The sequence below is a fragment of the Thunnus maccoyii genome, chromosome 5 (assembly GCF_910596095.1).
Source record: "Thunnus maccoyii chromosome 5, fThuMac1.1, whole genome shotgun sequence".
NCBI classification, from domain to species: Eukaryota; Metazoa; Chordata; class Actinopteri; order Scombriformes; family Scombridae; genus Thunnus; species Thunnus maccoyii.
In genome coordinates, this window is record NC_056537.1 from 18,036,291 (window position 1) to 18,056,832 (window position 20,542).

At 38.4% G+C, this 20,542-nt stretch overlaps 1 protein-coding gene across 6 annotated transcripts in view; it reads left to right on the top strand.

The window, feature by feature from the left end:
- nr2f2 (nuclear receptor subfamily 2, group F, member 2) overlaps nucleotides 1-20,542 on the top strand; it is a 213,125-nt gene that overhangs the window by 117,700 nt on the left and 74,883 nt on the right. Inside the window, exon 5 of one of the 6 annotated variants that reach the window (XR_006096153.1) lies at nucleotides 4,411-4,645. The exons of the other annotated variants lie outside the window; for them this stretch is intronic. The gene's annotated coding sequence lies outside the window, so the exon portion shown is untranslated. Of the gene's footprint in view, nucleotides 1-4,410; nucleotides 4,646-20,542 lie in introns of those variants that run through there. 6 annotated transcript variants of the gene reach the window in all.

Here is a 20,542-nt window from a genome sequence, read left to right on the forward strand (position 1 = left end):
TTAAATTGCAGTTTAACACAAGTTAAATGATTGTATGGCTATGTGTTTGACTGCTCATAGGGCGACTAATTTATGGTTTTTCAATGGGTGACATACCATATTGTTTTATCAATAGAATTGAGCTTAATTTTAAATGATTTAGGAATTATGAGCCATAAATTCAACAATGTGAATTGATTTCCATAACGCGTCACACATCTGCTCTTTCACGTGGCTCATTCTTTTGACTGGTTTGACTGTTAAGTAGCCTAATGTATATTGCTAAGCGGCAATGCCCCCTGCATAAAAAAAGATGGTTTGTGTGTGTGTGTGTGTGTGTGTGTTTTACTTCAATTTTGGGGAAAAAGGGGGGGAAAAAAATCATCCTCGAGAAAGAATTACCTCAATCATAAACATTACAAGTGTTTAGAGCGGTAATTTGCATTAAAATAAAAAAAAATATATGCCATTGTTGTGTGAAACACTTGGACTTAATTTAAGCTGGAAGAGGCTGATTTGTCATCTCACAGTGTCCACTTTGGAGCTCAAAAATAGGAAATCAATTACATTACAAAAGACTGTCTGGTTGTATGTTCTTATGAAATAGGGACATAACCTTTGCAAAGATAGATTGAGGCCTCATTTCTATTCTCACCTGATACTGTCACACTGCTGTGCTCATTAAAACCTGTCTGTCACCCTTCTCTCTCGCAAACAGCGCTGCTTTGTTTTCACCATTTATCAATGTCAGAGTTGTCATGAGAATCAGAATTACTCACATCTGTACATTGCTCAATTCTGGTTGTCACTGCAATTGATGGTCAGATTAAATCTCTTTAATTGTTGCTCATTTTTGAGAATGAATCAATATTTGACTGATTGATTAACTCCAGCAATATTGACTGAGAGTACTGTGGTGAAATTTTGCTATTTTTAAAGAAAGTATTTCAGAGTGGTGTTGACATGAAGTGAAAATGTTGAATAAATATGTTCACATTTTAAAGTTTGTTATTGGTTTTAAAGGAAAAATACATCCTCAGATACTTTTACGCTTTCAGTGTTGTTCCTCTTCTGCCCAAGATCTTCCTCCTCTACTTCTACTGGTGATTGCATATGGTAGTCCCCTATATTTCCAAGATTATCTTTTACCAACCCTTTTATAACAGTGTGAATTTGCCGTATTCGCATGTGGGTTGCAAGTAACCACCTGTGTTTTATGTAGTGATAGCAAAAAAAAAAAAAAAGATCATCATATTAATACATTAATAAATGTTAATACAAAATAATGGAAGCACAATTAACAAAAAATATGGACAATTTCTTGTTCTCACTGCAGAAAATGATGTCCTAAAATGTTTTTGTTTTTCCTTCTTTCCCTGCTTAGAGCACCTTCCAGGCTTTAATACTTAATCGTTACAGTAATGCACAACAAATATATGATCAGGGCAAAAGAGTGTTGCATGTTTTTTTGCATGTTTCCCCCTATTTCCTTAACAGATCTAGTCATTTTTCTTCTTAGACATTCTTATTGACTGTAATTTTCCTCCATATAAGGTTTATATTTTGTGCAGCATAATCATTGCATCAAAATGAAGCAGAATATGCTAATGACTCTAATTGGACTACTAATAGAGACTGTTTCCCCAGCTTTAAGCTTTCGGGGGGTCTGTGTAATCAGTGTAGACAGTCGTTAAGGGAATGGAGAGGCAACTAGCAATGTCAGGAGAGGGCCCAGGCGGTTCCGGCTGACACTACCCCAATCTTCCAGGACCCATTAAATGGCAGTTTCAACACATTACCAACCATAACATCCTTGAATATCACTGATTTTATTTGCAGTATCAAACATTTCATTTCACGCACCATTAATGGAAAAGTGCTGAGGTTCTAATGCTGCCAAACATTTAGTAACTACCTGGACTCAGAGAACCAATTAACTCCAGCGACAACATGGCCAATTAAACACACAAATAGGTGAGTCCGGCATTGGTTACTGCCCTAGTAATTTACTTTTGAATAAACCCAAGCAAAAATAGAAAGTCAGTCATGGATTGACCAGTTGAAGTGGAAGAAAGAGCAGCAATTTAGAAGCAGAAATGGAAGATAATGTACTGTACGAGCAATTCAGTAGATATTCAAGGAAATATGATGTCGTGATGTAATGCACAAATGAAAAAATAGCAACTGAGTTGAAAAATGAATGATAATAGGGAAGGAGTAAGAACTAATTTGTATATAATTCAATTTGACATGAGTAAATAGGCTCTTGTTGAAGTGAAACTGGTTAGAGCATGAACTGTAACTGATGAAACAAGGAGAGCGAACTGGTAAAATGAAACAGATCATTCTGTGTTTTCCTGTATTATCCTGAACACGCGCTTTTTAAATGCAGTGCAAATTTAATAACATATTTTTGCTTTTTCACACCTACATTCAATATAAAGTATACTGAAGAAAGTCTTCTACATGTTGTTGTGTCTATTTACCACGTCTCTACCCCACACCCTATAGGTGATATGAACCATGGTGTTGGTTTGTTGCTTTGTGATCTTAATGCACTAACCTTACAACCTCATCTAAACTAGGTAATATTTTTTGTATTGATTTTCCACCATGCTTTCAATGATGCTTTCATTGGAAGCCAAAACATGTCAATACACAGCTGATGAACTCCTATGGCAAAGGGAAGCAAAGAAAAACATAAATTGAGGCTGTTATTTATGTGAGTCATGTCATATCGTAGCTTGATAATAGGTTTCCAGAGCCATTTACTGTGTATGAGTTAGAGAAGTGTGACAAGAACCTCCTCACATACTCAGTAGATTACCTCTGGGGTTCAGCTGACTGACCAGCAATGTCACCAATTTATTGTTTCATGTGTTTTCTTTGAAAATTTGCTTCTAAAGACAAGGTACCAAAATATACTGCTGCACTGCAGTCTTATTGATAAGTTAAACTTAATAAACTAAATTGGTAGTAGTGTTAAATAGATGTGGGCTTGCATTCAAACAGGGCTAAAAGTAGCTCCTTACTGGTAAAGCTAGTAACTAACAGCTTTATCAGTCAACTTAACTTGGACGAAGTATTTTCTAAAACCTCCTAAATCTGAGACATTAGTGATACTGTAGTTCCAAAAGCTTCTTGGGTCACTAAGACCTAATCATTATCAATTGGCTGCTTCTTGTAGCATTCCTCATCACATTAGTGTTTTGGTAAAATACACAAGGGTATAAATCAATCAAATCAATTACAAGGGTATTTTGATGGTGCTTGGGGTAATAAGGAAAGCAATCAACTCGCTAATAAATCGGAGCAATCCAATAACCCTGGAGATCAGGGTTTGCACAACTCTCCACTACTTGGCCAATGGAAGATTTTACGATGTAGTGTTGATGAACTTGAAATATCCCAGCCGTCTGTCAGCAGAATTAGTCATAAAACCATAAATACCCCCTTCAGAACTGGCTGAACTGCAAAACAATATGATTCCAGATACCATTTATCACTTGGTTAAATGTATGTAATCAGTAACACTGTTTCATGGAATACATAAAAATATATTGTACTTACCTACCTACCCACATGCATAAAGTAGGATTGTTCACTCCAATCCTTTTGTAAAAATTGCTCTCAGCAACTTTTTAAAATATTGGTCTGAAGAGAAAACCCACAGACTTTTACTGCCATCTATGAAATTGATGAAATTTCGGACAGTTGTTCCAATAATATGTTAGTCTCAAGAAGCCCTACTGAGTGTACATATACCAGCCAGCAGAGCTTTCATCACCGCTCCAACAAGTCTTCCAAATTAAACAACTAAATGCGTTGTTTGACCATGCACTCCAGAGTGACACAAAGCTGTGCTTTCCAAAACTGTTACAAATGACTGTTAAAAAATATTCATGTTTTATGATGTGACAACTCTGTGGTTAAGGTCTGGTTAGGTTTAGGCACAAAAAACACTTGGTTAGGCTTGGGGAAAGATCATGGTTTAGGTTAAAATGATCACTTTGTTAAGGTTTGAGAAACATGGTGTGGGTTAAAGTTAATACTTCCGTATAGTTAGGTGACCTTTGTCGTCATGGCAACAATAAACACCACAGAGTTTACTGTTGGAACCACAGATAGGAGATGATTGTAGTAACAGTTTTTAAAAAACTGTCCCAAGTCGCTGTTGGAAATTATTTTGAAACGAACAGTGGTGTCCTGTTGTGAAGTCCACTTTTTGCAGGTTTGAGTTAATTCATCCACCCAACCTGCCACCTCTGAATGAGGAAACTTGTCAACTTATATAGATGTTATCTGAGCTGCGCCACTCCTCCAGGTCATTATTACTATGGCTGCTAGATGCCATCTATCACTCAAACATAGCTATAGGCCATTTTTGGGCGACTGACCACTGCTGCAACCAGCGCTCTCATTTTCCTGCAGAAGAAAGAAACGGATTTTCTTCACAGAGACACGGAACTTCTCTGCCCCACTCTTCTTCCACTGAGTCGAATCTGCTGTTTTCCTCCACCACACTGCTGAGGACCAGCTTGCCGTACACCTTTGCCGACAGTGCGAGGACGGCTACCGTCAGCATCCGAACTGAGGACCAAGCCGGAGCGAAAGACGGACTTAACACATACCCTGCTCGCTTTCTGAAGCGACCAAGTAAGAGGCTTAAGTCTGGGCAGAGGCAGTGTTATTGTGTGTTAGTTTCAGCATCAGTGCTGTTGTTTAGATTTTAGCTTTTTAGCTAATGCTATTGTTTTGTTGTGTGGATTGACGGACCGCCGAGTCCATTTGCTCTGCTTTACTCTGAGGAGTATTTTAAGTTTGCTGCCTGTTTAGTTGTGTTCACCACGCTAGACTGTTTTGTGTTTGTCCCACTCGGGACTGCTGCTGTGTTTGTGTCACCGTGAAAGAGAAAGCAAGTTGCTTTGTCGATCAGAAACCAGACAACTTGCGTCACAGACTGCCGTCCGTACGCATGTTCTCTGTGGACAAAGGAACTGCCTCTCTCCTCCTTACGATGGCTTTCCCTCCTCTTTCCTCCCTCTCTTTCGACTAACCCACACACGTGTGCACACACATACTCACACCGACATCTTTTTACACATCTGATGGTCAGATAATGTCGGACAAAGCTTTGCTTTCTATTTCCTTATTCGCCATCAGACACGTGTGTTTTTCACGGAATTGGGTGAGTGCAAGACGCCGACCACCAGGCGGTGCCATCTTGCGATTGTCTAACCAAGACACCACCGTACTTCCGCCATTTAGTCCTTGCATGAGGTGACTTCCTCCCATAGTCATGTCAGCGTCCCAGACCCACGACGCCATCTTGAGACACACACACACACACGCATTCACCTGCATGTGTTCACCTTGTACATAGCTTTGTTGTGTTTTGCTTAGGTAGAATTAGATTTTAGGATAGTGTTTATTGAATAAAGCATTTATTAACTTTGTTAATTTTGCTAAGTTTAATAAACACTGTTATATCTTTATGTTCCATTCTTTTGTCGTTATTGTGTTTATCATATTGTGAAAAGTGGCTGATTGAAGGTGAACTCTTTTATGAGACTACCTTGTTTTAGTTATTGGTCCCGGTTTCCGGGTGGTGCCCCGTAATTGTTAATTCACATTAATAATACTATTAATTGTTATAATTAATTACTTATCATTGATAATTGATAATTATTGCAAATAATCAACTTCTCCTCACAGATCCAACAGTTGGTGCCCAAATTATTGATTGATATTAATAATCCCTTGATTTCATAATTCATAATTATCTATTTCATGTTATTACTAATAACCAAACACACTCCTACCCGTCCCAACACCTCTTTATGCAAAACCAATCAAAATATTCGTTTTTAAGCAAAATTTGCAACCATTGCAATATTGGTACAATGCAGACACCTGTCAGCCAATTTGAACTGTTTGTAGTTATACTATAGCTCCTAATTATTAAACTTTTGACCTTACAAGGTAACCAAATTTGTCCAGTCTTTCTCACGAGTTACATTAACAGGCTTAAACTTTTGGAGGCACCAATTGCTTGCTTGTTCAAGTCCCATGACTGGATTAGAAAATCTGTGTGGAACGATAAAAAATATATTCAAAACAGTTCCTGAAGTGTCTTCAACAAGAAATTAAGTCTTTATGTTTCTGACTAGAGCTGTTCACGGAGCAACAACTTAAGCTGGTCTGGGAAATAGTCATGCGTTTTTCTTGCAGTTATCTCCATCTGGTGATGTCTGGACATACAGTAATATGATACAACAGCGTGTTCAGTGTATGTAACATTGATGTTTAAACCTTTGAAAAGGTTAATGACTTTCTGTTGCCATCTGGAAAATATTTGCAACTTGTAATTTAATCACATGATAGCTACAACACTTAACTAAACCCTGCAGTGTTATTTCGCAAAGTTCCTCTCTATTCTGGTAATTACACCTCTGTGCCATGACTGAGGTGTCCAATAAATATAATGCAATCACAGTACTAAAGGTGTTTGGAGTCGTGTCAAGAGGACACGGATGGGTGATGGTCAGTGTTTTACTAAACGGCGTCTGATCACAGTGCCTGATTATGATGATGAAACAGTAAAGATGAAACGTTTAGCTGAATATTTCAGAGGATAAATTACAAGGAGCTTATGTGCTAAATCACTCCTCAGCAAGCCTGGCCTAGATTTGCTTTCTCTGTTTTAAGAGAAATTGGTATCTTGGCCCTCATAGAATTTTTTTTTTTTGGTCTGTTGAGCTTGGATTACAAGGAAAAAATGATATACTACAGTACCATGTGCTTTATCAGGTTTTGTGTGCTTGAAATCCTAAAAAAACAAGACTGATGGATTCATATCTTTTTTCCTTCTCTGTTGCTTTGACTCTATTCATTCTGCACTACATATGTATAACAGAAAAGCATTATGAATTATCAGTACAATGGTAGAGTGTTGTTATTCTGAATACTATGAAACACACACTGTGTGGACAAGTAAAATGTTCACATAACAAAAACACTTGAGTGATTACAATGCTGATGAGTAAAGTGCTCATGATGATGGCAGCCTCACAGTTTGACATCATTACCCTCTTCACAGAGCGCATCTGTGTGGCATTAAGTAAGTTTGCATCTATTTGTTGTTATTCACATTTTTCATTTGTCCATTTAAAGTTCTGAGTGGAAATTCCAGATTTCCAAAAAATGTTTTTACACTTGGCTGAGAAAACCGCTGCAAAGCCCCTGCCTGCAAAAGTTGGCATGAGAATAGAAACAAGTTGTGCAAAACTGTGATCAAAAATGGATTTTTCAGATGTATGATGACATTGCTGAATCTGCCTCAGTTTGTCCGTCTATTTGTTTTAGTTTCCAATAGTGTAGATGCAGGATCAGTGAACTGCATTCTTGCTTCTCACCATTACATGTCTTCACTCGACTGGCAAGCCCCCAAAAAAGCAACACATTTTATTTGAGCTGTATCTGGAGAAGAATAAACAAAAAAACAGTTACAGAACATTAGGCTGTCTTATAAATTAATATAATTTATTGATACATTGATTTGCATTTTGTTTTGCCTTTTTTTTGTGCTTTGCTTAGAATTTGACCAACATTTAAATGGAAATTTGTATGGTCATTGCAAAGATACTAAAACACTCCCTGTAGCTTTGCAATTATTTGTAATCATACCTCTGCCCTTCAGTCTTTCCCCTGTCTTCTGTCTCTTACACACACAATTTTAGTCCCTTCCTTTCCTCCACCTCTGGGGCAGACATCTAGTAGTATCCCAGCTTATTGTTCAGGAGCAAAGGGGTAGCCAAAGGCCAGGTAACTTGGATTTGACTGGTGTATTCTCTTGTCCCACAGGACATAAGATACAAATCAAGTTGCTTTGACCCCATTGTCCTCTCCACACTCCTAGTCCCCTAAAGGCAATACTGTGGTATGGGATCCTTTCTTCTCTTTATTTATTTTTTTCCCTTTGTATGGCTCCTGCTAAAGGCATAAGGTACATATATTTCCTTGGGTAAACCTACCAACATTTAGACCCAGAGTCTGCTAACGTTTTGATTTTAAATGGTGTTTACCCATGGTGATAGCTTAATAATCAGCTGGGCAGGTTCTTTGGTTTAGTTTCCATATTGATGAACACATTGTTTTGATTTATAATCGGACACAATATTTAGTTTTTTTTCATTTTACTATTGATACTTATGTCTTCATGTTGTATATAACCTTAAAGATAACCTTAAACCTGAATTAAGACTTTGCATAAACCAGTAAGATTCTTGCACAACCCAGCATCCTCAGACACACCAGTGTCTCAGTCAGTGGTGTGTGGCTGGATCTCACCACAGAGGCTGAATCTCTTTTTCGAGTCACGTTGACCTTTCCCAGTCTTAATGAAATCAGTCCTGACTTAAAAAGCAAATAAGCACATTTCACCTCCCGTTAGCCCACAGATCATGCTAGTGACCTATGAACTTAATTTTCTATTCAAACATATATTCATAGGTGGCACCCTCTTTTTCCGTGATAGAAAGTGTCACAGGTGTTGAAGTCTGATTAAAAATATGATAATATAAATATCCTTGTTCAAAAGTCTTTTGACAATGCAATGAAAGAATAATCCAAACAGAATCTAACATATTTTAGGAGCAGTTTTACAAACCTACTGTAGTCCAATATACAGTTTTTTGACTGTGAAATTACATTGTGTTGTGTGTGTTTTTGTAGCTCTCAACTTAATGTTGATTGGATTTGTGTGAAGCACATTTTGTCTCCATAACTAGCTGACAATACACCAACAACATCATCAGCCTTTGATGTTTGTTTGTTTTTTTGTTTTGTTTTTTTTGTTTTTGTTTTTAATCAAACAGTTGTACACTTTGCGTAGTGCATGCTGGATCATTGAGGTAAGAACATGTCATCACAATTTTATCACACAACACTTCACATTACTGCCATCCATTTTAGTAATCATACTTTTGTTTTCAAAATTGTTCAATGAGTCGTATCCCCCACCACATGCGCCATAGTTTACCTTTTTTTCTGTACCGAAAATATTGCAGAGGCTTGAGACTTGAAATAGGTAATCTCTCACAGTGAATATAATGGGTTTTATTTATGCCTAAATGATGTTGTCGTAATATTGTAATGCATTGTAATGCACCGTCTTTATAAGCTTAGAACATTTAGACCTGTGGACAACAGAAAAGGAGATTAATCATGTTTTTCTGGTGTTAAAGTTGATGCCACATCGGACCTTGCTCACTCTAAGAAAAGTTAGAAGCTCTATCAGAATGTAGGTTTCTGAAAATTAACAGGTTGTCAACCCCAGATACATTTCAGCCACATTTGTCAATCAGTACAGTGTAGCTATTTGCACCGATGACGGCTTGCATTAATCTCGCTCTTTATCTGTGTAACTGTGACTCGGAGCATCTTTTTAGGTTTCTAGTCTATTTTTTTCCCCGTCCTATGTGCGTAACTACAGTGATGGTGCGTTGAGCTGTGGGTGCTGCCAAATCAAATCTGAGCACACAGCATTGTTGTGGTTGAACACATCCAGTGTAAACAATGGTGTCGGACTGAAGCTGCTGCACCGCTCATGCTCTGCTCACCATGGCTAGTGTAGACAACGTACAGCTGGTCGTGCTATAAACAGTTGTACATCAAGGGTTTTACTATTCCTTTAAATCTATGGCAATATCAATCTGTATCAATGGCAATGTAAAACATCTTAAAGTAAAGTGCTTAAAATATAGTAAAGCTACATTAATTTCTAGCTCTTTTTGACCATTAATCGGATGGTCATGACTCACGTTGCTGCTCTCGGGTAGCACTTTTTGAGATGAGCAGCAGACATTAAACAGAGGCATCACATGCAGAAAATGTGCTGTATTGCACTTTCCAAACTGGCTCCACAACAGTAATTTGTGTGGCGTCTGTAAATGTGGAAAAATTCAGCTGCACACCCAAATACAACACATGTTGGCTTGAATCAGATGTAGTTATCTTCCAATTCAACCCTGACTGCTATTTTATTACTTTTATTAACACAATTACATTGTGCTGACAGTTGTAATTACTGTCTGGATTTTGTTCATAAGCAATGTCTTTTTCAAATGAATGAAGCGCTACTTTTAAATACCTCACAGAAGTTGGATAGAGGTGGTCCGGGTCGATGGCGGGCGTACAAAACAGAGGACGTTGATACCAGACAGACTTACCAGACAACATTTTCTCATTATGTTGACAGACAAACTTAATTCAGGTGGTATTACGTTTCCCTCAAAACGTATTTCATGTTGCAGTTTAGTAGTATAAATGTACTGCAGTTTCTAGGAAACAGAGTTGTCCACTTGATCAAATCTTTGCTTGTGTACATGCTGCAGAAGTTGGACAGTGTGTTTCATGGCCCATTCTCCTAATGGGGCCATAAAGGTAGCAAAAGGTAAATGAAGTTGGGATTGTCTTTGGGTCCCCCAAGCAGCATTGAATCACTCATCAGGAAAATTGAGCAACTGTGGAGAATTCAGGACTGAAGCCGAGCAAGGGAGAGATGCCGCCACAGCCTTTCTTGCAGAGGAACCCTGAAAGTACTTCTTCATCACGCCACTGACAAAACCTGTCAATAAGAGCAAAGAATGTGATACTTGATGACATGCTTAACATAAAGGCACATTATGGAAAACTAGTAAAGACCAACTACAGTTTCCAAGTCAGGACAGGATGGTCGGTCTGTCAAGCAGTCACCATTACCTATATCGCCGTGTTTGGAACTGAAAAAGAAAGTGTATGAGGAGTGATGTTGCTGCTTCTTTTTGGATTGAATAGCTGCTCCTGATTTGTTGAGCATGAGCAGCCTCTACATTAGATTCAGGAACATATACAGAAAGAAACTATTTAAATTTTATAATGTTTTAATTGAGGTTTAGCCAGTTTTTGGGTATTTTTCTCTTCGTATTTTTAAAAAGTGACATTTATGGAATGCACTTTGTGGGTATTTTTTCCTCATATATGAAAAGAAAAAAAAGGGATTTCATACTTAGTGTATCAGTTAATTTTAATCAAGGGGTCCCTCCAAAGTCATTGTGTTTAGGAAGTTAGATTCAGGCGTGGCTCTTGTTTCTTGTCAGATGAGGCAAACAATACAACCCTTTAACCCACCTCCTACCACCATCCTTATCAGCACGTTTCCCACAAAGGGTTAATTCAATCATGTCAAGGTTCTCTGCTCTGTTGCTTGCCTCTACCATCATACTTTAGGCGCAGTGGAGCGTCTCCTCATTGATGGCACCTTTGGCTTCACAATAGAAGCTAATTTGTTAGAATCTTTCACAGGTCAGGGGCTGCTTAAAGGCGAGGAGGGCGCCTTGGCCACCGGAAAAATAAAGCCATCCACTGAGTTGGAGCGGGGCAAATTAAATGCCCAGTCATTTTATGACCGTAGACATACAAAACATAAATATCCATTTTTTTTTACTTCAATACAGTCCACGAGATCTTGCCAGCCATCCCAGTTAACACAGGTTAATAGATTGATTCCAGTGACATGGCTCATAATGAACAGTAAATTGTTTTATCTCTTAAGTCTTATTTGGTCAGCCAGGAAAACATATGAGGTAATATGGCTGAGGCTAAATGGAGCGTATAATAGATCTCTCACTAAGGCATAAGGATAGGTTGATGGCAGGGCTATGATTAATGAAAATAATAATGCTCTTGAAATTGAAATTTTTCTCTTTTTTTTTTTGGCCCTTTCAACCCTTCCCTGCTATGGTCATTCTGACTGTTCATGCACAATGTGATTGATGCATGATTGCTGAGATTTTTGTTTATGTCTATTGGGTCATTTTCCCAGAATGGTCTACTCTGGCCATGATAGAGACTTCAGCTTACAGTGAACTCAACTTACTTCATAGCCAAATATATAAGTTTGTAACAAAAAATTCAAAAGTAGAAAGGTTGGGTCTCGTTTTACTTCATTATTTGTGTCATGTAGGCTTGCTGAACTAATTTTTTAAATGCAAGTTTAACATCGTCAGAAAGTTCATGATAGTGTACCATGCTATTAACTTTGATAAAGCTGACTCTGCACTTATTTTAAACAGTATATTACAAAGAGCAACAGAATTTGCTCCTCCCATTCAATTTTCAATCTCACCAAGCGTTTACTTATTTAAAGACATCAGATCAGTCAGTCTAACAGCTCCCACTACCTTCTTTGGACCAAAGGAAGAAAAAAAAAACTTGCAAAAAAATCAATGACTTTTAATTCCGTACTATTGATATGCTTAGATAATGCAGCAATTGAACTGTGCTTCTGCCAGTGGTGATGAGGAGTAGGTAGATGAAGAGTAATTGGGCCCTGACCCTTGTGTGCCTCGGCCACCATATCACCTAAGCGTCCCCCAACACATTCTGTCTTACAAGCAGGAGGGCTCATTTTGCAAACACTCAGTTGTGGCAAGGTGATAAATTACAGTTCTTAACTATCATTGATTACTTAGTGTTTCTCCACTTTCTGTGACAACTGTTCAGTCACTCTGAATGGCTTTTAATGGCACATTAGAGAGAAGAAAGCATACAGTTTCCCCAACATTGATTAAACTTGCTTGTTGCTTAATAAAGACAAACTGACATGCACTACTCTTTGGTAGCCTGTGACCAAGTAGAGACATAAGACCCATATTTCGTAAAACAGTGAGTTATCACTGGTGCACATATGGTTTGGATGAAACTGAATCCAATGCAGTATTATTGAAGCTCAACCTTAAGCAGCTTTGTTATTCATAGTTAGAAGAATCAAACATTAAACCTGTATGTTTTAATTTCTGATTCTTGCAGTCATTTGTTATAGAATAAATGTAATAGCCCAAATCATTTCAAAATGTTTCATCCTTGAACAGAACTTGTATTTTGCTGTGATTGTGCGATAAACAACATTGGATTAGATACACAATTCTAAAATGTGTAAACATTTGCTTCTCAATCTCTAACTACCTCATTTCCTTGTTTATTATGTACATTATTGTAGAGCTTGGCATAGCCTTGGTTAGCGCTGCTCTCCAACACAGACACACAAATACACACTGGTCTTGTATTTAGATATTGTGTTCATTATGTATCAGATGTTATGTTAATATGATCTGCAGATTGTTAAGAAAACATTCAAATTAATATCATATCTACCATCGGAATATGTGGAAGAATGTTCCAGGTTTTGATATCTCCCATCTGGCATCACAAATTTACAAAGCATGTTAACACAAGCAGTAAATATACAGTATCAGGAAATGCTACAAGTACAGTATGCATTTTAAATCCTCAAGGCTTGTCTACACAGAAAGCGTTCCAGCCGCGTAATGGAACAGATGCGCTGCTATTTTAATCAGTACAGCTGTCTGCACAGGCTGCGTGACGGCTCGCGTTTCACTTGTGCTACACGCGCATAACCGCAAACCAAATCGAAAATTTATAGACATATCAAGTCTTCATCATTTTCTTTTTTCGTTTGAGGCACATAACTATGGGATTGTGTGTTGGCCTCTGAGTGCTGTGGGTGACCTACACTCAGTACTGCGCCTGAACACATCCTCTGTAGACAGACGGATGAGTGAAGCTGCTGCGGCTGCTCTGTTAATGTGCTGCTTTCACTACACAAGCTGTGTAGACTTTGTGTAAGATTTAGAGTTAGTGTTGTATGAAATGTTATAAGAGTAACCTGTGGATCTCAGGGTCCTTTTATCCATTGAACTTGGGTCTTGGAAGATGCTAGTCGTTCGTCAGCCATGTGGGTCTGCTGATGACGCCTCTAGACAAAGTAATGTGTTTAATAAATACATAACTGTCACCCATGCACTGGTCACTGGCACTCCAGGTTCTCCCAAGTATTGACCTTGGCCTTGACTCATTCAAGAATCTGCTACTTACATGATCCACTGGGATCTACAGTATAGCATCATAAAGGAATTTCCAGTGTAGCTGTCTGTGTCTTCACTAATGTCCCGAGTCATTCAGTTGACAACAGCAATGCAATGATAGAGATGCATTGCTGTATAATGACGCTCAGACACTGTCAGCATGAAGTGTAGCTCATCTAACATACATGTTTTGGAGATGTGTTGTGCGTAACCTTCTTCAGTGAATAATATTAAAGAATTAGAGAATGATGTGACATTGTAAAATCAGTCCTTCTTACATATTATTGTGGGATTACAGGTAGGTCTGGTACAAGATTGATTAATCAATGAGCCTCTAATTTGTAAAAATCTGGGGTACATAGTCTAGTAATCTAGTGGTAACATATTATCCGCAACGCGAGATGTCCATGTTTGAATCAAAGTTTATACAGATGATAGTAGATTTACTATTTACTGATACAGTTTTGTTCTTTCTGGGAGTTGTGATGCTAACTTAGCATCTAAGTGTTTAGTCATATTCCCAAAGACAACAAGCTGAAAAACTAATAAACACAAATAAAAAAACCTAATCGTTTTCTCCAGCTAGGCCCACTGAAGATTCTCACAATAGCATATAAAGTTTAGAAAACTTCATATCAAAGCATGCTATAATATAAAGAGCACAAGAAGTAAAAGAAATAATCATGTCTACATTATATAAATATCCTCAGTTGAGAGTAGGGCCTCTCTGATGCACAAATGCTTATTGACCTAACGGGTGTGACGGTAGTGACTTCCTGTTGGGCTTGTGAAGTTTTAAGATCCCCTGAGATGAATGTCCTGAAAGAAAACAAGATAGTTATCCTTGAGTCAGACTATTATTCATAAGGGAAAGATTAAGTATTCAACATTAAGTTGAAATTATCTTTCCTGTTGTATTTTTTATTCAACCATGGCATATGTAGATTAAAGTACAGCACATATAAATGTCTTATATTTTTTTAGATAAAATCACTGTGTAGATAATGTATGAGATTATAACAGTTTAGTATATTTGTTTTACCACTGTAACCTGGGAATAAAGCCATATAAAACCTTAGTCCCCGAGCTGGATATCTGTTTCAGTCACTCATCTGTCTCTTTGCTGCCTCATTTCAAGAGATAAAGCAAACAGGCATGGTGCGTGTGTGTTTGTGTTTGAAAAGCCAAGGAAACCAGTTTTGACATTTTTGTCAGCTTGTGACCCACTACTCATAGGACTGACCCAGTCCATCAACAAAATGTCACCGAAGACAAATCAAAAAACAAAAGAAATGAACCCTCATTTGAATAAGGATAATATCATAATAGTGGCAGGTTGAGGAGTCTATAAGATGCTGTTGGAAAGATTTCTATTGTCTCTGAACCTGATGTCAAAATGCCATGAGAGGTGTCCCCCTGCCAGGTCAGTATGCCTCTGAGGTCGGGGCTTTTGCCCTGGCCTGGGCTCCAGGCCACACTGACTCTAGAGTGGGCCTGGCACTGCTGTCAGCCACACATCATGTGAACCTGCAGAGCTGAACCACTATAACAGGGTTAAACTGATTAGCAATGCACTTGTGTTCTGTGGGTCACAGTTTGAAGAACAAAAGTGATATTAAAGGATCTATGTTTCTCCCTTGGTTCCTTAATGCCATCATTTCTTTTAACATACAAAAGTCAGCTTGAAATCACTGACAGATAGGTGCCATTTTTTTTCTATTCACTTTAGCCTTTTCTTTCCTTTCTCTGTGGATATCACAAATCCCCCGCACCCTGAGCCCAGTCCTCAAATTCTTAACCCCATCTCTCCCCCCTGTCAATACATGAACTCCTCTTTTCACTTTTAATTCTCGCTTTTTGGCTTGTGCTCAAACTTCTGCTCTGTCTTGCAGTTTCCTTCTCACTTTCACCCACACTCATCCCTGGGAAATGTAGATCTTTTCCTGACAAGTTCCTCGTGAAGCAAAGCCTCTGGAGATCATCAGCAGAGCTCTGCCAAAAAATGCGTGGGAATAGTCTGGATGGGAAGGGGAAGGGACTTTTAATTGTTTTTCTTTTTTTTTTTTTGTCTTCTTCTGGAATTAGTCAGTAGGAAAAAAAAATCTGTGATTGTTCCTTTATTTACCCTACAGTGAGTAAGGTTTTCAACTGTGGGTGGCGGTGACTGCTTATATAGGAGACTCAGTAAGATACTATTCTAATGTAACTGTAGCACTAATGTTTGGAAATGTTCTCCATGTGATACAAATTATGCATATTAATTCTGTTTTCTATGATATAAATCAAGCTACTTTGAACAGTGAAAATTATGTATTCCTTGTGTTTATACACTCAGTAACCTGCCTGTGTCAACAGCTGGAATAACAAGTGCTGTATTATGGTGTTCATTAAGAGCTCACTTAGATGGTTTCCCGACTGGAGGCATTTCGAAGTTCAGCTCTGAGGTTGGGGGTTGGAAAGTGCTGAAAAAGGAGCAAGCACTTTATAAAAAAAAATGGGCAGTTTTTATCTTATATAAGATTCAGGGCATTGTATGAAAATGCACCAACATGCATGAAACAGCCATATTGAAAAAACACTATTAAAAGTGGAAAGAATATATTTGTATTAAATTGCAGATTAGATTAAGGCCAGTGTGCTATAGTATGTTATTTTAGTTTGTTTTAGTCTGCTGCACTGCTGTCTTTTTATCTGATGGGTTTGCACTGTTGATCTGTTGTTTTTTTTTCAATTTGGATTTTAGTTTATTTAAGTCAACACATCATATATTTGATGTAGTTTCTGTGGGTTAAGGAATGCCCCATGAAAAATATATTGTTCCATTATAAATTATCATGTGTCAGACAGTCAAACTTAGGACTTTTGGTCCATAATTACTTTAAAATATTATCAAACACTTCTTTAATACTAATTGATCGCAAAATAGTATATTTCAGTATAACTGTAAGTAAATCTGGAAAACTAGAAGCTGACAGTCTATCCCATTAGTTTAAGTATTAACATAAATTCTGTTTTCTCTGTAACAAAATGCTTACTAAAGATAATACATTCTTGACATGGTATGTGCCAGATGTGAGAACCGAACAAGGGGATAAATGGTTCTTTAATACTGTGAAATCAAGACCGAATAAGGTCATGTCTTAGATAAGAACTACATTTTTAATTCTGTTGACCTGCCAACTAATATCATGAGTGTATAAACGTGTATTTATTCAAGGAGCAACAGTGTGAAGAAAACGCTTGAATCGTACAAATATATTTGTTTGTGGCAATAAGATGTTGAGTGGACAAAATGTACATTTAGTCTCTTTTGCTGCTTTGAGCATCACTTAGATACATAGATATGCAGAGTGGTAATCCATTCGAAGCAGACATTAACTGTAGAAATGGGAGTTGTTTCCCAAGTTTTAAGAAGTAAACTCAGAAATCACAAAGGCTGTTTATCTCTAGAGAAGGAAAATGTCAAGTCTGCAAACAGTTTGAAATAGTTAGTTCCCTCACTGTGTTGTTGCACAATGTCAGTTACCATCTTTGTTCAGTGATGGACATAAAAGGGCTTCCATTGTTCAGACACAATAAGCCTCCATTCTTAAAGCAGATAAGCATAACAAAGTAAAAGTAGGGGGCCGTCAAACATCCAAAACTAGAAGTGTCCAAGCAACACTATTTACATATTAGCCATTCTCATGGAGGCTGAATAAGTTGTATTGATTGAAATAGTCTCCTGACAATCACACACATTTACCCTTTTGTCATTTGATATTACTCCCAGATAAAATAATTATATAGATTCTTTAGATGAAGGCACAACTGAATTAAATGTCTAATCTACTTATTTTGATATGGAAGTACTGCCCAGTTATCGTCACTGGCTTTACTACTCTATGCTGTTAAATTGATACAATTTATTTTTCAATAAATCACAAGCAAATCAGAGAGAAGACATTTGCCTCATTTAGTATCTGGCTTTATTGTCTTTACATTGCAAGAGGACCTGATTGGTATTTGTATTCCTGAATCGCTACAGGGGGTTGATTACCTAACAGTATTGTAAAGCCAACAACAGGCTGATGTTAACAAAGATAGGCAATGTAAGCCAAGTAAGGATGTGAAAATAAAATCCTATCTTACATAACTAAACTAGACTAATCTTGCAGTACATTCATATGAATGCAGAGGAGTAGGAGAAGGGATGAGAGGTCTACATGTGGATGGTGGCTGGAAAGGTCTGAACTAGTGCCTGGGATTTGAATCACTGCTCCACAGGAAGCAGGCCGGCTGGTTTGTTTAGCTGGATGTGATTTCAAGTGGCAGGAGGGGGTGTTGCCTGGTCATATGAAACACAATGGGGCATACTTTCTGAACACGACTATTAGGCAATAATGACGTGGCTGAAGTCCAAGCCATTTGCTGTCCATGTCTGCAGATTAAGATATGCCCCTCCTTGTATTAATCAAATAGTGGCCTCCGTGTGAGGGCAGTACATGAGCACATGCCTCTGTAGTGCCTATGCACATTTCTGAAGGCACAAATAAGTTTTTACATTTTATTTTTCACCAGTGAGAAAAAGAGCAAGTGCTGCTTTTGAATCGCACAGTTAAAAGACAGAAGCTGCAGTTTAAAATGTAAATCGTTGCTGTTAATGATTGCCGCGGCTTTAGGATTCTTTGTAACAAAGTCCTGATTCGTTATTCCAGAAGTGACCATTGCCCTCAACCTAACTTGCACCATAATGATGTCCCTTGTGTACAGTCCTATAAACATTTGACTAAATGCACTATTAACATATTGAACAAACAGAAAAAAACAAAGAAACCCAGGAGTATCCTATTGCAGGAAATAACTAGTCTCATTTTCTCTGTAACTGATTCCAGGAAAGGAGCTACATGAGAGAAAGAAGTCAAGCAGTGGGATTTAGAACGCTGAACAAGATAGATTCTTCCAAATTCTAATTGGAGAACAGTTGATTTAATTGGTATCCATTTGGCTGACAAAAGAAAGCAAGAGTAGTGGGCAGGCAGGAATGCCTCTGGGGCCGATGTGAACATGAAGTGGCTCTGCTCAACGCTCAGGGACGGATCACTTCCAAAGACAAACCGTGGGAGCTGGCAGGACAGATTGCAGTGCGAGGGAAGGAGGGGAGGGGGACCAAATTCATGGCGGAGTGAGGAGCTTTCAATAGAGAGGCATCTTTATTTGGAGAAGGAGGCCATTTTAGACGCAAAACTGAACTCCCACTCCGGGTAGTAATGTGTAATGTGACTCTGACCCCGAGATGAGAGAAGTGGATATGGTTCAGCGGGCCTTGTAAACGCAGGCTTTGATGACAGACAAATCTAAATTATCTGTTTGATTCACAAGCTTCAGAAAGCGGATGGTAATATTTGCAACACTAATTAATTTGAGATAGATGAAAACACGCTGATGATTTCTAAAAGTTTACATTAAACCCTGTAGCCTTTTAGTCCTCAAATAAAAACCATCAATGACATTATGTTTTAGGAATGTTTGAAGGTCAGTCAATAATAATCTCTTTACAGATGTTGTAATGGCACTCATTATAACTTGGCCTTCACAATAACCTATCAGAGACGGGATTTTGTTTTTATGTCAAGCCCTAATCACAAAGCGCTCCCTCTTTTTCTGTATGTGTGTGTGTGTGTGTGTGTGTGTGTATGAGAGCTTGTGTTTTCTGCAGATGAAAAATGTAGTAGGAGGTGTGTTGTACTGTAGCTTGCGCAGAACAGAGGGGGAACCCAGGTGTTGGAGTGTTTTTACTGCCTCTGTAGAGAGGAAGGGTGGGAGAGCGAGGGCAGATGACCTGGAGGGGGTTCAGAGGCAGGGGCCGTGCTTGGGAGACCTTCACAGCCTGCCTCAGGGGGATACAGCCACTGCTTATCTCTTCCTACACTTTTACTTCTTTTTTATCCTCTTCCACAGTACTGCTTTCATTTCCCTTTCCTCTCAGTTTAGGAGGACGAGTACTCCGGCATTATTTCCTACGAACGCCAGCCATTGTATTATCTGCTGACATGCATTTTCAAAGAGTGGAAATGCTCCTTTCTTCTCTTACAGCAAATATTTGAACCTGGCTGGATTATAAATCTTGGTGTTGAAGCACTCTGGGCTTACTGTGTCTTTAATCATTTAATGAGTCCTAGCCAATTTGGACCACAACACACATACACACACAAGACACCTCTACAAAGACGTAGTATTATCATGATGACATTATGGTTCTACACAAGACCTCTTTTCTTGTATCCAGTTGGTTACAGTGGCTCTTTTCCAGTAGTGACTACAGTAGGTTTTAATCCTCCTACAGTATATGACAGGCTTGCCCTCACCTTGCCCAGCACTTAAAGAAGCAATCTTTCAAAAAGTCCCCTTAAAGCCTATGTGAATGTGCGTCCGTTCAGAGGAGAGTGCAGTATGCTGATGGAGAATGGGCCCATTCCTGATGTAAATGAAGAGATGCATATCAGTGTTAATCCATTGCTTTGTAGTCACGGCCATACCCAAAGTCTGTCTAATTTCCCTCACACTCCCTTTTGCAGCCAGAAGTGTATCGATCGGCAGTAATTGAAGTGTACTTGATAATCCGTGAGGCAACAGGGGAGAGGGAGACCCTCAACTCT